We start from the raw sequence: 14,865 nt of genomic DNA, 5'->3' as shown, positions 1-14,865 counted from the left end.
CAACACTTTGTGCTTAATAGGTTTGTACAATGGGCTTCAAAGACTTGTAAAGTGGCAAATGACCATTCTATCCTTCCTATATGCTTTATAAAGTAGTATAGATATATATATATATATATATATATATATATATATATATATATATATATATATATATATATATATATATATAGGGAGCGGTTAACATACAAAAGCCCTTATCATACTTCACGTACGCGACACTCGTAACCATCAGATCGGGGCTATAATCACGCATGGAACAGTTAATAACGCATGGATCCGTTGGTTTTGTGATAATCACGCATGGGAGCCAAAAATCACGCATGGGAGCCCTTATCATACAAATCACGCACGTTATATATTATTCACACACGTTGTGTTCTTGTCGCGTACGTTAACGTATGTTAAGCCGTGAAGTACATTATACTTTCTCTCTCTCTCTCTCTCTCTCTCTATATATATATATATATATATATATATATATATATATATATATATATATATATATATATAGAGTGTGAGGTACTCATTCCAGCGGCGTTGGAACCGGCTCGTCGAACCCTAACTAGGATCTCTTAACCCTAAACCCTAAATCAAAACCCCTAAACCCTAAATATATTAGGGTTTGGCTTTTAGGGTTTAGCTTTTAGGGTTTAGCTTTAGGGTTTAGCTGTAGTGTTTAGCTTTAGGGTTTAGGGTTTAGCTTTAGGGTTTAGAGTTTAGCTTTAGCCTTTAAGGTTTAGCTTTTAGGGTTTATAGTTTAGATTTTACGATTTAGCTTAGGTTTTAGCCTTATTTTTTAGCTTTAGGGTTTAGAGTTTAGGAGTTAGGATTTAGGGTTTAGGGTTAAGAGATCCTAGTTAGGGTTCGACGAGCCGGTTCCAACGCTGCTGAAATGAGTCCAATCGGAGTTCGTTTGAGTCGGTTCTCCATTGTTACCCACTTTTTTAGTGTTTCCCAATGAACCTTCCCCTATATATATATATATATATATATATATATATATATATATATATATATATAGGACAAAGATCCGTTAGGAACCACCCTTTATTGCGAGAACCGCGAGAACCAATGTGAACACAACCAAAAATACCTAAAAATAGCTAAAAACACACAAAAAATTTTTTTTTTTAATATTTTTTATAAAAAAATCGCTACTTTTAGTAGCAAAAAAAAATATTTTAATTTTTTTTTTTAAAAAAATTTAGCTACTAAAAGTAGTGATTTTAACATAAAAAATATTAAAAAAAAATTTATAGATTTTTTATAGATTTTTTTTTAGGTTTTTTAAGGGTTTAGTTTTTAGCATTTTAGCTTGGGGTGGGTGGGGGGGAGGGGGCGGGGGTTAGGTTTTTTGGGGCTTTAGTTTTTAGCATTTAGCTTTGGGGGGGGGGGGGGTGTTAAGGTTTTTTTTTAGATTTTTTAGCTATTTTAGGTTGTGTTCACATCGGTTCTCGCAATAAAGGTGGTTCTCGCATGAACCTTACCCTATATACGTACATACATATATATATATATATATATATATATATATATATATATATATATATATATATATATATATATATATATATATAGGGGATGGATCATGAGAAAACTAGTTTAAATGAGAAAACCAAAAAACTAACTAAAAAACCAAAAAAAATACCAAAAATTTTTTTTTTTTTTTACAATTTTTTAATAAAAAATCGCTACTTTATATGTATGGAAAAAAATTTTCAAAAAAAAAAAAAAAAAATTTTGTTGTACTGCACATGTGCACTAATACGGAAAGCCTAAACCACTTAACCCACCACCCACCGACACCCCCCAAAAACCTAAACCCCCCCCCACCCCCACCCCCCCAAAACCTAAATTCACCCTCCCACCAAAAGCCTAACCCCCCACCCCCCACCCTCACCCCCCAAAAACCTAAACCCCCCCCCCACCCCCCAAAAACCTAAAACTAAACCCTAAACATAAACCCGAAAAAAACCTAAACCCCCCACCCCCCCCCCCAAAAAAAAACCTAAACCCCCCCCCCCCACCCCCAAAAAAAACCTAAACCCCCCCTCCCCCCACACCCAAAAACCTAATCCTAATCCTAAACCTCCAAAAAAACTAACCCTAAAAGCTAAACTAGACTCAAAAAGCTAATTTTAAGCATGTAATGCAATTGTAGTACATGTTACATTGCACATGTGCACTACTATAATAATAGTGGAGAAAACAAGACGACACCATAAATCTTTTTTTATGTCATAAAAAATATGCTCGAATATACTTGAATGAAAGATAAGAAAATTTGTGATCTTATGGTGCCATTTTTGTTTTAAAATGATAACGTATGGAGAAATGGGAAATGTTTGAAAATTTATATATTTTTTGTTCCAATTTAACCCCTCCTTCATTAAAAGTCCCCCCTCCTTCATTAAAAGTCTCCCTCCCTCTCCTTTTTAGTGGATTTTAGTTAGTTTTCTAGTTTTCTCATTTATATCTAGTTTTCTCATGATCCTCTCCCTATATATATATATATATATATATATATATACAGAGTGTGACACCTGTGTCACTTCAACCATCAAACAAATGTCAAACCAAGGAAATATTGTATTTCATACTTGGGATTTGTATAAATATGTGTATGCTTTGCACATATCAATTCTTGTTCAATTTCATACTCTACAACGCTTTCTGGAGAATTATACGCAAACTGGTGCATAAACGTACTCAGTTTAATGCGACAAATACTCCGGGAGACCATCATACACTTAACATACCTTAAATAACCTTTACATAACTTAGAAATAAGTTTTGAAGGCTTTGGTATGGCAAAAACAAGTTAATTCGCTTACAGGGACTAAACTTGACAAACTGCGAAAGTATGCCAATTTGAACTGTAACGAACATTCCGGAACATGTCCATAAGTTAAACATACCATATATATCCTTTACATAGCTTAGAAATAGGCTTTGAGGGGTTTGGTATGCTAAAACAAACTTTTGGATCATTCAGGGGCTAAAAGTGTCAAAAAGTGCACAAGTTTGCACTTTCGCGCATAACCTACGTTCTGAATACATCCGGACATCCAAAAATTTATGTAAGCATTATAATATTATGCCTTAGTGTTTGGCATGAGAAAAATCCATTCGTCGCGTCATTTGGATCATCTTTCGCGCTTATGCGCATTCCGTCGTAATTAAGCGAACATCGCGATCGTACGGCCAAACGAACCGACATACGGAATATTTTTGAGCATATTTCAAGTCCCCTACACTTTAACTTCATCTTAGAGCCTTGAAATGAGGTTAACGGGGCTTAAACGTGCCAAAAATGGGCCAAAATACGTGTTTCTGAAGTGCAGGGACCAAAATTGAAAATTCTGGTCTGGGAACCTTAGGCGGGGCGCGTAAGGATTTGCCAAATCCTTAGGCGGGCTGCGTGAACATGTCTGACAGAAAGATTTTGCATTTAATGCAGAATCTGGCCTTTCGTTCGATCAAGGGGCGATGCCTTTTCACCCAATGAAGAGCCAAGGGTCAAGTTCACTGAACTTATCCACTGGACACATGTACGCACGAGATCAAGGCACGATATTCGATAAAACGATCCTAACGGTTCCACTTTTCCTATAAATACCCCCCCCCCCTTTTGTGTAAAAATCACAAAATCAGATCTTAAAGCTCTAAGTTGAAACCATTGTTTCATACCTGAGCTATTTGGTCTTGATTAGCACTCGGGGACCCTCCGTAAGTCTTCTTTCGCTCTTTTATTCGCTTTTCGAGTCCGAAAGTCAGCGTTTTGTTGACTTTCTGCATTGACCAGCTTATGGTCGATGCGAAGTTCATGGAACTTCATAACGTGAGCGTGATCACGATGGTTATAGTCCGTAGTGAGTATACCTACTGATCACCACGTTAACTAGGCTCAGTGACGAGTCGTAGTTTCGGCCAAAATGCGCATTCTTGCGTATTTTGTAACCAAACTACTCGTGGGCATCAAAGCCGTTTGTTTTGATGCCAAACCTGTTTCTAAACTTAGTTAAGCATGTTCTAACATGCTTAGCTCGTCACTTTTAGTTTAGTGCTTATATAGGGTCGTAAGGTAAGCGATTTAAACCATCGCTTATACTTTCGAACCCGACCCATTTGGTCGGTCATTAGGATCCGACCAAACACATTAGGTGGCCATAGCTATAACCTTCCGAGGTTATACCGTGTGGTCGCAATGTTAGGCGTTCCGAACGCGTTCTACGCGAACGACGCGTTAGGGTAGCATAAGCTACCTAAACGGGTCGTGATGGACCGTAAGCACTTAGATTAGGTTTCATTTTAGTATGTAGGCTTTGCTAAGCCATATTACACGAGTCTCCATACTCGTTTGGTTTACGAACCCGCGTACTGTCCGATCCTTCCGATTTGGTCCGGTATATTAACATAAGCTACCTATTAGGTGCCGTTGATATTCCGTGATCTTTAGCATTATCCGGTTATTATACAAGGAATCCAAAGCAATCTCAGGTGAGTACATAGTTCCCCTCTTTTACTGTTTCTGAACTGTTTTGGGGTGAAGCATGTGTACCTATCTGTTATTTTCATGATTTCAAAGTATAATTGATTATACATGTTAGTAATTATCTTTTGACAAACTAAATGACTATCTATGGTTTAAACACTGATTTCTCAAAGATTACAAAAGTAATTGTTGGAATAGTACTTATTTTGTTCACCAGACCGATTGGTAGTATGATATAGCGCTATAGGACTAGACACCCCATTCCTGTTGTCATGGAATGTCTGAAACCAATTTGTTTCTCCATCCAAATAGGGATTTCCTTTGTGGTATCCTTATAGTCTCAAAGGTGTAGTTTGATGCACCAGGTCTGAATGAATTCTTAAATCGCACCTTTAAAGTATATTTTGATATACTCCCAAAAAGTATAGTTTGATATACTCTCATGTGTGGTATTGTACAGAACCAACATATATTTTGTAATCATCCAAAGCATATTGTGATATGTTACTTACATAACTAAAACATAGTTTAATATGTTATTTATCACATCCAAAGCATATACTGATATGTTAGTTACAAAACTAAAACATGGTTTAATGTGTTATTTATAAATCCAAGGTATACTTGTAATATACTACTGAAAACTATTATTTTGAACAACTAAAGTATATTTAATATACTATCTATCAAACGATTTAGTTTTGGTTAGTGTTTAGATAACGGAACGAGTGTAATGTGATGAAAACATGGTAGATACGCCGCTGGTACTTCTTATATATAAGTGTTTTCATTGCATTACATACCGTGGCGTTATTTAGTACACTTGGGTTAACAATATTGGAACTGAAATATATTTTAATATATTACTTATTCAACTTTCTTAAAACCAAGGTATATTTTATATATACCATAAACGTTTTATTAAAACATTGTTTTTCAAACAACTTAACTTATACAAACTCATTTTACATGGTTATTCAGTTAACCATACATTATTCTCTTATTTATACATATCATCTGATCCTATCGTTTTTCAAATGATTTACAAGACAAAGCAAATTTACAAAGTTCATGACTAAACATTTTCTCAAACATAAGTCATGAACTCCGTTTTCACAAAACCTATGTATCTCACAGGCATTTTTATGCTGACGTACCTATTTTTACACATGTTTCAGGTGCTGTCTTGAGATGATTGTTGATGCATGCTACATTTAGGATGGACTCGTGCCTTAGCAACTTTAAAACTTGGAAGATCATAGTTGTACTTATGTGATTGTAATAGAACAACGAGTTCATTTAATCAATAAAACAATATTTAAATTTCCATGTGTTATGAAACAATGATTCTGTTACAACACTCCCCGACGTTTCCGCCACGTTTTGTTGTTACACGTGGTCGGGGTGTGACAGAAAAGTTGGTATCAGAGCTCATGGTTATAGGGAATTAGGTTATTAGTAATGCTTTGACCTAGTCTATAACCTTCCTAGGACCCTAACGCGAGTTTACTTGCGTTTAGTCATAAAACAACACCGTCACCTATCCTTAGGCGACGACCGCAACAAGAACATAAATTTCAAAACCGCTTTGAAAACTAATCATCTGTTCTAGGATGATTGATTACTAGGTTTTGAACCCTCTGTTATAAGGTTTTGAACCCCTTTGAATTTTCAAAACTCTCGTCAAAGTTGGTCTAAATATTGTAAACACATGCAAACTGGAAGGGTGGGTGCCTGTACCCTGAGTTTTCTGTCTAAGGCTAGAGTGTTCGTACAAATCCACATAATCGGACCAGTCACTCTTACCTGGGAACTCTTGGGGTGAGTGTCCACTTATAGGCGAGCATGTCTTCGCGATACATTATTTTTGACCTATTTGCTTTGATTAATCACCAGGTCGTTTGTTGCTTTGTAGTAACAGACAGACGGCCACTATCCTTGCTTTCATCAGATTTGTTTCATCTCATTCTTTTCGTCTAATTCTCTCACTCGTTTCCTCTCATGTTTCCTCTTTTAGAATGCCTCCTCGACGCGACAATCAGATGGCGAATGCCGAACTGGCGGAAATCATCGCGCAACAAATGGCTGCTGCCTTCCCAATTCTTTATGCTCAAATAACTCAAGCCATCAACAACAACAATGCTCCATGCAATTTCAAGATTTTTAACTCAGCTAAACCGCTCAAGTTCAATGGTTCTGAGGGAGCAACTGGTCTTCTTCAATGGTTCGAGAGCATTGAGAATACTTTCCGTCACGTTCAGTGTCCTGAAAATCGCAAGGTCGAGTTTTCTTCGAGTGTGTTTCAGAAGAGGGCTCTTACGTGGTGGAACGGGGTTATGAGAGACCGCGGTGCAGAGGTTGCATTAGCACAGACTTGGGCCGAGCTTAGGGCTCTTATGATGAAGGAGTTCTGTCCTCGTCATGAGCTTAGGGCTCTAGAAAGGGAATTTGATGATTTAAAGCAAGACAGTGGGGAACATCGAGCTTATACTGATCGCTATGAGGAATTGAGCTTGTTATGCCCTACTATGGTTACGCCTCTGGATAAGGCGATTGAGAAATACATTGATGGGCTTCCTGACGTAGTTCAGGACATCGTTACTGGCAGCAACCCTACTACTGTCAGACAAGCCATTGAATTGGCTGCCACTCTGACTGAATCCCAAATCAGGAAGCACAAGCTGTTTCGGAAGGGCGACTTAAGACCATCTGACAAGACTGCTCATGTGGAAACAAAGGAAGAAAGTGCTGAGGTGCCCAAGAAGAAAAAGCGCAAAGCCTCTCAAAGCTACGCTGTAACTGCTCAAGACAAACAAGTTGCACCAAACCAGCCAACACAACCTCGTAAAAGACAAAACTATGTTGGTACTGCACCGTTGTGCAACAAATGCAACCGTCATCATCTAGAGCAAGAGCAGTGTCACAAATGTACCCACTGTGGGCGGTTGGGACATTTGATCAATGTTTGTCGTTATGCAAATCAAGCTGCTGCAAACCCTGCTGGTGTTCAAGCACGGTTCCCTCCAGGGTCATGTTATAACTGTGGTGACCTTACCCACTACAGGAACAATTGCCCAAGGCTTGTTAACATACCTCCAGCGCGTGGACGAGTGTTCAACATCAATGAGGCAAACATGAACAATGATGCAGCAGTGAACAATTAGTGTTTTGTATTACCTTAGTTGCTATCTTTTGACACTTCAAGACAATTCCGTTGTTACATAAATAAAGATTTGTTGTTTTTATTTCTGCAAAATTTATGCGTTTGTGTGAATGCTTGATGCAACTTTATGATGTCAACCCAAAGACAAACTACTCGTATGGTTCTGTCATATTATGATCACTTGTGATCTCCCCAAGAACCTTAAACTCTCGTTTCTTTTAAGAAACAAAGTCAAACACTTATTGAGAATCCCTCTATCTTTATAGATAGATCTTCATAAATCGTTAAAGTGCCAAATGAAATCCATAGGTTGGATTCCTAGTGTGCCTTAATATCCATACCTAAGAATAACAAAATAAAGAATCAAGTTAACTAAATTTGTGCTTATGTATTTTCTTACATGTTTTGTGGTTGTATGTGATCCATCCAAATCCTCATAGAATCTTTCATATCTTCATACGAGAGATTCATAATGGGATATCCAAAGATACTATCTTAAACCCTTAATGGATTTCAACAGTATAGTTAAGTCCCTCGGGTTATAAAGTATTATTCTATAATTGGACCTCTTGAAAGGTCTGCTTAAACAGATTGATTTTGAAAATCTGATTAGAAATATCATGTGATGATATAAAAAAGATCCCTTAAGCGGTCTATTTAAAAAGATCGTACGACGGTCTAGTTAAGAAGATCATGTGTTGATCTAGTTAAAAAGATCGTTCGTTGATCGAATTAAAAGGATCCTTTGGTGGTCTAGTCAAATCGCTTCATATTTATTCAAGTAATTTTTCCTACGGATTATGAAATGGACTGTGCGGACTGTGCAAGGAATTACGTAATTACGGAGGCCTACATAATTATGGAATTCAGTGCACAGGAACCACAGGAAGTTTCATCATGTGTTAAGACCTAGTGACAAGAATAATGATACGGGAGAAGTCTCGGACCTCGACCAATGTCATTTATTCTCACACTCCCCCAATTCTGATCTCAATCACACACCAAGTTTTCCTATAATAAGCCTTCATAAGAAACGTTCGTCAATCAGTAGTTCAAAATTTCATGTTTTACTATTTCAAGGAATTCACTCTGAGGGTTAACAAATTCGCTAAGAATCCTAACATGGCCCAGGGTTTTACCTAAGGGTTCAATGGATCTATTATAAGGCGAAACCTTCACAGCTGTCCTCACGAGTTTCCTCTAGAATTAAATTTCGGGACGAAATTTCCTAAAGTAGGGGAGACTGTGACACCTGTGTCACTTCAACCATCAAACAAATGCCAAACCAAGGAAATATTGTATTTCATACTTGGGATTTGTATAAATATGTGTATGCTTTGCACATATCAATTCTTGTTCAATTTCATACTCTACAACGCTTTCTGGAGAATTATACGCAAACTGGTGCATAAACGTACTCAGTTTAATGCGACAAATACTCCGGGAGACCATCATACACTTAACATACCTTAAATAACCTTTACATAACTTAGAAATAAGTTTTGAAGGCTTTGGTATGGCAAAAACAAGTTAATTCGCTTACAGGGACTAAACTTGACAAACTGCAAAAGTATGCCAATTTGAACTGTAACGAACATTCCGGAACATGTCCATAAGTTAAACATACCATATATATCCTTTACATAGCTTAGAAATAGGCTTTGAGGGGTTTGGTATGCTAAAACAAACTTTTGGATCATTCAGGGGCTAAAAGTGTCAAAAAGTGCACAAGTTTGCACTTTCGCGCATAACCTACGTTCTGAATACATCCGGACATCCAAAAATTTATGTAAGCATTATAATATTATGCCTTAGTGTTTGGCATGAGAAAAATCCATTCGTCGCGTCATTTGGATCATCTTTCGCGCTTATGCGCATTCCGTCGTAATTAAGCGAACATCGCGATCGTACGGCCAAACGAACCGACATCCGGAATATTTTTGAGCATATTTCAAGTCCCCTACACTTTAACTTCATCTTAGAGCCTTGAAATGAGGTTAACGGGGCTTAAACGTGCCAAAAATGGGCCAAAATACGTGTTTCTGAAGTGCAGGGACCAAAATTGAAAATTCTGGTCTGGGAACCTTAGGCGGGGCGCGTAAGGATTTGCCAAATCCTTAGGCGGGCCGCGTGAACATGTCTGACAGAAAGATTTTGCATTTAATGCAGAATCTGGCCTTTCGTTCGATCAAGGGGCGATGCCTTTTCACCCAATGAAGAGCCAAGGGTCAAGTTCACTGAACTTATCCACTGGACACATGTACGCACGAGATCAAGGCACGATATTCGATAAAACGATCCTAACGGTTCCACTTTTCCTATAAATACGCCCCCCCTTTTGTGTAAAAATCACAAAATCAGATCTTAAAGCTCTAAGTTGAAACCATTGTTTCATACCTGAGCTATTTGGTCTTGATTAGCACTCGGGGACCCTCCGTAAGTCTTCTTTCGCTCTTTTATTCGCTTTTCGAGTCCGAAAGTCAGCGTTTTGTTGACTTTCTGCATTGACCAGCTTATGGTCGATGCGAAGTTCATGGAACTTCATAACGTGAGCGTGATCACGATGGTTATAGTCCGTAGTGACTATACCTACTGATCACCACGTTAACTAGGCTCAGTGACGAGTCGTAGTTTCGGCCAAAATGCGCATTCTTGCGTATTTTGTAACCAAACTACTCGTGGGCATCAAAGCCGTTTGTTTTGATGCCAAACCTGTTTCTAAACTTAGTTAAGCATGTTCTAACATGCTTAGCTCGTCACTTTTAGTTTAGTGCTTATATAGGGTCGTAAGGTAAGCGATTTAAACCATCGCTTATACTTTCGAACCCGACCCATTTGGTCGGTCATTAGGACCCGACCAAACACATTAGGTGACCATAGCTATAACCTTCCGAGGTTATACCGTGTGGTCGCAATGTTAGGCGTTCCGAACGCGTTCTACGCGAACGACGCGTTAGGGTAGCATAAGCTACCTAAACGGGTCGTGATGGACCGTAAGCACTTAGATTAGGTTTCATTTTAGTATGTAGGCTTTGCTAAGCCATATTACACGAGTCTCCATACTCGTTTGGTTTACGAACCCGCGTACTGTCCGATCCTTCCGATTTGGTCCGGTATATTAACATAAGCTACCTATTAGGTGCCGTTGATATTCCGTGATCTTTAGCATTATCCGGTTATTATACAAGGAATCCAAAGCAATCTCAGGTGAGTACATAGTTCCCCTCTTTTACTGTTTCTGAACTGTTTTGGGGTGAAGCATGTGTACCTATCTGTTATTTTCATGATTTCAAAGTATAATTGATTATACATGTTTGTAATTATCTTTTGACAAACTAAATGACTATCTATGGTTTAAACACTGATTTCTCAAAGATTACAAAAGTAATTGTTGGAATAGTACTTATTTTGTTCACCAGACCGATTGGTAGTATGATATAGCGCTATAGGACTAGACACCCCATTCCTGTTGTCATGGAATGTCTGAAACCAATTTGTTTCTCCATCCAAATAGGGATTTCCTTTGTGGTATCCTTATAGTCTCAAAGGTGTAGTTTGATGCACCAGGTCTGAATGAATTCTTAAATCGCACCTTTAAAGTATATTTTGATATACTCTCATGTGTGGTATTGTACAGAACCAACATATATTTTGTAATCATCCAAAGCATATTGTGATATGTTACTTACATAACTAAAACATAGTTTAATATGTTATTTATCACATCCAAAGCTTATACTGATATGTTAGTTACAAAACTAAAACATGGTTTAATGTGTTATTTATAAATCCAAGGTATACTTGTAATATACTACTGAAAACTATTATTTTGAACAACTAAAGTATATTTAATATTCTATCTATCAAACGATTTAGTTTTGGTTAGTGTTTAGATAACGGAACGAGTGTAATGTGATGAAAACATGGTAGATACGCCGCTGGTACTTCTTATATATAAGTGTTTTCATTGCATTACATACCGTGGCGTTATTTAGTACACTTGGGTTAACAATATTGGAACTGAAATATATTTTAATATATTACTTATTCAACTTTCTTAAAACCAAGGTATATTTTATATATACCATAAACGTTTTATTAAAACATTGTTTTTCAAACAACTTAACTTATACAAACTCATTTTACATGGTTATTCAGTTAACCATACATTATTCTCTTATTTATACATATCATCTGATCCTATCGTTTTTCAAATGATTTACAAGACAAAGCAAATTTACAAAGTTCATGACTAAACATTTTCTCAAACATAAGTCATGAACTCCGTTTTCACAAAACCTATGTATCTCACAGGCATTTTTATGCTGACGTACCTATTTTTACACATGTTTCAGGTGCTGTCTTGAGATGATTGTTGATGCATGCTACATTTAGGATGGACTCGTGCCTTAGCAACTTTAAAACTTGGAAGATCATAGTTGTACTTATGTGATTGTAATAGAACAACGAGTTCATTTAATCAATAAAACAATATTTAAATTTCCATGTGTTATGAAACAATGATTCTGTTACAACACTCCCCGACGTTTCCGCCACGTTTTGTTGTTACACGTGGTCGGGGTGTGACACACAGAGAGAGAGAGAGAGAGAGAAAGGTTAACATACTTCACGGCTTATCATACTTCACGTAGGAGACAATGGTAACCGTTGGATCAGGGGTATAATCACGCATGGAACCACGCATGGGACCACATAATCACGCATTGGATCCAAAATCACGCACGTTATTTTGGTCAAAAAAATAATTACGCATGTTATATATTTCGTGAAGTACGTTAATGTACGTTAAGGCGTGAAGTACATTATACTTTCTATATATATATATATATATATATATATAGAGTGGGGATCCTACGGAAAGTGTGTTTTTCCTAATAAGTGTAAAAAGTCATAAAACACAATAATTTCAGGCATAAAACACACCAAAACTCACAAATAACAGAATGAATATTACTAAAACACCATATTCAAACTCTAATAGTCCATAAAAACTTCAAACACACCATCGTAGAACTATGAATATAAAACACACAATGCTAAACAACATAAAACACAATAATATTTGTCATTCCACAATCAGAGCCTTAACATCTAAAACACAACACAAAACCCACATACATGATGTTTTAGTAATCTTCATCATATTATTTGTGGGTTTTTGGTGTGTTTTATGGTTGACATTATGGTGTTTTATGACTTTTTACACTTTTTAGGAAATTTGGACTTTCTGGCCAACTCCTATATATATATATATATATATATATATATATATATATATATATATATATATATATATATAGGGTAAGGTTCATGCGAGAACCACCTTATTGCGAGAACCGCGAGAACCAATGTGAACATGGGGTATTATTGTAATTAAATAGTGAATCTTAATAACACGGTGTCTAAATATCTGCTGCAATTCGATTTCCATTATCACCATCACCGTATCATCGTACAAATTAGGGCAAAATTCAGAGCACAAATTGAACAAAATCATTCATCATCAGTTACAGATTGTTATTACATTAAGCAATCGATTACAAAATCATCGATTACCATTGATCGACATGACCTAGAAATCAAAAATCGCGTCCGTTTATCAATCCCTGATCGTTTATCTCTGCCAAATCTCAATTAGTCGCCAATCACGCCATCTAACACTTGGTAAGGCTTTGATTATTACCAGTAGATTTATATATTATTCTTTAGGTGTCTGTTTTTATCAGTAATTTTGATTTCTATCAATGATTTATATGAATATGATTCAAGTCGTTGATCTGTTACCTGTGCTTGTTATGTTATCGCACAGACTTATACAGTGCCATAGCAGACCTAGTATGTATATGTGAACCAAATAAAGTTAATAATATCATTCATGTGCATAGTGAATTTGAGCAGATTTGTTTAGGATAAGTGTATATGATTTTGTGTAATTAGAATATGCTGGTGTTGTTGTTTTAGGTAATGCACATGTGCATAGTGAACTTGAGCAGTTTTGTGTAATATACGTGGTTTTGTGTAATTAGGATATGACGGTGTTATTGTGATTTTGTGTAATTAGGATATGATGGTGTTATTGTTTCATGTGATTCACATGTGCATAGCAAACATGAGCAGCTTTGTATAATATACGTGTATATGATTTTGTGTAATTAGATTTTGTTGATGTTGTTGTTTAAATTGATGCATATGTGCATATTGAATTTGAGCACATAACATTGAACATTACATATGGATTGATTTTAAGCATCACTATAAGAATATGTGATGCAGATGTGTATATTGATGCACAAGTGCATAATGACAATGATATGTGATGCACATGTGCATATTGATGCACAATTGCATATCGTTTACAGTGATGAAAAAAGTTGTTTAATGCACATACTAATTGAAATTGCATGTTTGATTATATTATGTTTCAATTATTATTGTAGGCAAAAAAAATGGAAAAAGCGAAGAAAAAATAAAACGTTTGTTAAGATCGAATGACAAAGAGGCAACAAAACTGCCAGATGATAAGGAAGGTGAATACAAAAGTGTTAAGTGAAAAGCCAAAAAAAGGTTGGTTATTAGTCGACGATGCAGTTGGTAATATATGCACATGTGCATATGTTTACATCATAGAGTTAACTAGGTTTAATAGAATATGTTATTAAGGTAAGTTTGTGTGATATATAGTTATGCACATGCGCATATATTCATAATAGTTCAATATGCACATGTGCATAGTTCGCGTGACAATTTGCAAGTTTACACAATTCGTTCGTACTTCTTTATATTACATATAATTTGTTAATTCAAACTTTGGTGTGTATTATGAGAAATATTGTCATGCACATGTGCATATGTTTACATCAGATGTTTAACAGAATATGTTATTAAGGTAAGTTTGTGTGATATATAGTTATGAACATGTGCAAAGATTGTGATATTAATTTAATATGCACGTGTGCATATTTTGTAGTAACATGTGAATAGTTATGCACAAATGTATTTTATGTTAGAATGTGGTAACAAGATATTGTGGTGTGATATATACATATATGCACATGTGCATAAACTGACAAAACATGTTACTATGCGCATGCGCATAATTTGTCATACTAGATTATTAAGGTATTTAACGTATATGCACATGTTCATTGCAGAATTGCAATGGAAAGAAAGTTGGAAAAGAAAA

Source organism: Helianthus annuus, chromosome 14 (assembly GCF_002127325.2).
Source record: "Helianthus annuus cultivar XRQ/B chromosome 14, HanXRQr2.0-SUNRISE, whole genome shotgun sequence".
NCBI lineage: Eukaryota > Viridiplantae > Streptophyta > Magnoliopsida > Asterales > Asteraceae > Helianthus > Helianthus annuus.
Note: the sequence above shows the minus strand (reverse complement) of the source record.